Genomic DNA, 4,085 nt, shown 5'->3' with positions numbered 1-4,085 from the left:
TACCAGCTTTTAATGTGGGCTCATCTTCTTGACTAAATTAGGCCACCATGGCAAACAAACACATAATTAAAAACCCAGGAAAGACAACTGCAGTTGCACTTCTTAAATTGATTTTTACAATGCTGGTGTATGCTGCTGTGTGCTCTTCCATTTGGTAAATTTAGTTTTTTTATATAACCTCTTTGGTAGGAAAAAATTAAGGATGGGAGTAGGAGCGAGTTTTATATGTTATTTTAAAATCTATGTGTTGTTTTGCTTCTTACTTCCTGTTCCTCAAATGATAAAAATTGTATAGTGGGTCTTAAAAAGCACATTTCTACTTCCCAATACTTTACCTGACATACCAGTATACATTTTTAATCAAGGTTTCAAATGAATCCATTTGAAATAGTATTAGAAACAATGGATAACACTCCTTTGCTTGCAACATTCAATCTCATGGATTCTGTTTAAATGGTATATAATATGGGTGTTTTGAAAATCTGTATGTATACTACATACAGTCTGGTTCAATATTTGTTATAAAGAGGCTTTAACTATTGTAGATTGGTAATTTCTTGATGCCCATTAAAACAATGCAGAAGGTATGCGTATAAAGTCAAAAAAACGTGTTTTCCAGGAGTCACACATGCAAATATTTCTTTTGTTTATAATAATGCCTCTGGTTGCTTTACTGCATTAATTTGTCCCCAGTATTTTAGGTATGTAATGTTCAAGCAACAAGGAAGGTGACATTAACTAAAATTGAAAGCTTTACAGGTTGAATACAGCATAAATGATCTTGGAGATTCTGACGGTTATATTCTTGAAATAGTGTTGAAATGAAATGTGACATTACAGCAACAGTGGTTTGTGAAAGTTGGATGTCACATCATTTATTGCAGTATCTTTTGGGATTTATTTTTATTAGATTGTATGATATGGATTAATTAAAGGAATAGTTGAACATGTATACAGTTTTATATAGTAATAGCTTAAGAAAAATCTCTTTGCCACAACCTGCTAAACTACTGAGGGATTAAATATAATTTGAAAAATTGGGTGTGCACTAATCTCTTTACAATGTATAATCCCATTTTAGTTCAAAGAAGTTAGATTAGGATATGAAATGTTTACCACTTTAAAAACAACACGTTTAAGAGTTGACCTTTTTTTTTTTTTTGACAGAGATAGGGGAATAATTTTATTCCTACTATATTTTGTTTATATCTGACTATTTTTATGTTATTACAATTTTTTATTTTGTGAATGAAAGTCCGTATGAGCCTGCATATATAAATTTCAAATAGATGTGGCTAGTTACATAGGAACAATATCGATGATGAGATATTTTAATGTCTTTAAACCAAAAATATGGAAAGAATCACAAAAATTGATTTAACACTTCAGGAAGGATTGAATGAAACCATTATCAGAAAAATCTCTTATTACAATTATCACAGGGCCTATGAGGAGTAGGAAAAAAATAAATTAATAATGTTTTTCATTCTTCTTCAGTAATATCCCTTATTCTTTACTCAGATACGCTATTTCATTTTTGCATTGGCTTGATTATGGATCTTGTAATTATGGAGCCACCATTGACACTGGTTAATAGTTTGGGCTGTAGAGCCAGGCTAAGTGGTTGGAATCCTGTCTCATGCTCTCAGGAGCTGTGTGACCTTGGGTGTAACTCGTTAATGTCAGATTTCTCTTCTACATAACGGAGAAGATGGGAACACCTTCCTCATAGGATAGTTATTAGAGTAAGAGAATTACTATGCATGACGCTTTAGATCCAAAGTCAGCACAGAGCGAGTGCTCAAAAATAGTAGCTATTATAGTACATACAAGATTAATGCTTTAGTTTTTTGCCTTTGACCTGTTTTAATACTTTATTAAGGTCTCTAAACAATCACTTCACATTTTAATGGGTTTCTATGATATTCCATACTTGACCCAATATTTTTCCAACTATTGGATATTTCTATTATTACCAGTAGTTTTTTTTTTTTAATTTATAAATAAACAGTTACCTGTATCTCTGTTCATTCAGGACTGTCTCCCTCCTGCTCCCACCTTTGTATTATTTCACTGAGCTAAGTTTCCAAGGTGAGATTTCTGTTTCATAAGGCATAAACATTTTATGGGTATTGAACTGTATTGCAAAATCATCATCCACAAAGTCTGAGCCATTTTGCAATGTCAACTGCAGTCTCTGCCCTCACCATGTTGGTCTTGCTGGCATTTCCTGCCTTTGCTAGTTCGTCACGTCAAAGTCTCACCCTAGGCAGAGGCCTCTCTAGATGAATGCCAGGCCTTTGCTAGCAGTTCTGGGCCTGACACCTCTTCTTCATTTCAATTAAAATAGCCACATCCTAGGCGGTTCTCCTCAATCAGTTAACTTCTGGCATGGTTAGAATTATTTTTCTGTGGCTTTTTTTTTGAACAAAGTTAAAAGTTTTTCACAGTTAAAAATAAACTACTGAACCAGTTGTTACCCACTTAGTTATCCACTATTTCTATTTTATTCTGTAGGAGGCTGTGCTGCCCAGTCCCATGAATGTAAGGCTTCGAGTCAGACAGATCCTGGTTTGAATCCTGACACTATCGTTTCCCATGTTGTGTAACCTCAGGTAAATCCTGCAAACCTCAATTCCTTGTTTAGGGTAAGAACAAACATTACTAACCTCGTATGGTTACTGTGACATAAGGCATGTGAAATACTGGCTGGCAGTAATAAGGTAGTCAATAATTATTAATTTACTCTTTCAATCCCTGCTATATTCCAGCTCTTGCTATTTTCTCAAAATATTTCCTGCAAATATTTTCCTATTCTATTTCCAAATTATTGTAAACGCTGAGATTATTTTTTCCTCTCTGCTGAATTTTTATATTCTTTTTTTTGAAGTTATCTCTATTCATTTATCCATATTGGACCTACCTGCTTCAATAAGTACTTTTTATTTGGAATGTGAAGAGCTCTCAAATGGATTCTTTTTTTTTTTTAAGTTTTTAATGAAAGTTGTATATTAGATTACTTTTTTCCTGCATCTTTCCAATTGTTTCTTTCTTGTATTTGCTCTTTTCCTTTCCTATTTGGTGAAATTGGGCTAAATATTCAAAGATATTTTTGGTCTTTGTCCAGCTTCCGAGATAAGCGCCTTGCTGGGGTGAATGCGCACAGGCACAGTTGTACCCTTAGCTTTCTCCTGCTGCGCTCATTCAGTGTAGATGGCATATTTCTTCCTGTGAACCTGGACTACTTTGCCAGTTTGCTGCCCTTTGTGTATCCTTGCACAACCTGAACTTCATCATCTTTTCAAATGGGCATGGATCGAACCTGGTACTTCTATCTCAGCTCCTTGGAAAGGGGAGAAGACACAGTCTTCCTGCGAAAGGCGGAAGGTGCATTGAAATGCCTTTTATGGTCCTTGGTCTGGTCAGAAGTCACAGAGGGCTTGAACTTCACTTGGACCGCTGCTGGTTCAGGGATGGCCATAAAAGGGGACAGTCCAGACAGATGCAAATAGAAATATTAAATAGAAATATTTTTTTCTTAAATATTAACTTACTTTGGGATAAAATGCTGAAGGAATTCATGAATGAATACAAGCATAAACATTTTCTTCCCCACTAACGAAAACCATCTTGGTCCCCGAGTAGCTCTAAGACACCCTCTTCATGCTGGTGGGGCTTCGTGCTCAACAACTTTTGGACTAGTTATGTTTACAAAGTGCTTTTTGCTCATCTTGCCCTATTGATGTTTTTAATTGTATAAAAACATTTTCCTGACCTTAGGAAACATGCAAATGAGTTGGAAAAATAAACACAACATATATGTGTTATTATTATTATTTTTAAATCACATATAAGGATTATGAAATAAACAATGCCACCAGCACGGCATGGCATAGACGTGGGTTTTTCATACTCAAGCGATAAGGCAACTAAAGAGTGTATGTGGTCCCTAAATGTATTAAAATTTAGTTTAAACAATAGCAACAACCACACCATGTTGACCAAACAAACTACAGCTAAGTGGCGTTTTGTGGGATGCTGCTTTCTGATTATTTGTATACAAATTATGTTGCATTTGCAGAGCC

General features: G+C 34.9%; 1 pseudogene; it reads right to left on the bottom strand.

The window, feature by feature from the left end:
• Positions 1–2,994: 2,994 nt before the first annotated feature.
• LOC129081171 (60S ribosomal protein L26-like) lies at positions 2,995–3,481 on the bottom strand (annotated as a pseudogene).
• Positions 3,482–4,085: the final 604 nt, after the last annotated feature.

The sequence above is a fragment of the Pteronotus mesoamericanus genome, unplaced genomic scaffold (assembly GCF_021234165.1).
Source record: "Pteronotus mesoamericanus isolate MK-2021 breed Mesoamerican mustached bat unplaced genomic scaffold, CSHL_Meso_final contig_94, whole genome shotgun sequence".
Classification (NCBI taxonomy): Eukaryota; Metazoa; Chordata; class Mammalia; order Chiroptera; family Mormoopidae; genus Pteronotus; species Pteronotus mesoamericanus.
Note: the sequence above shows the minus strand (reverse complement) of the source record. Positions and strands in the feature narration are given on the sequence as shown.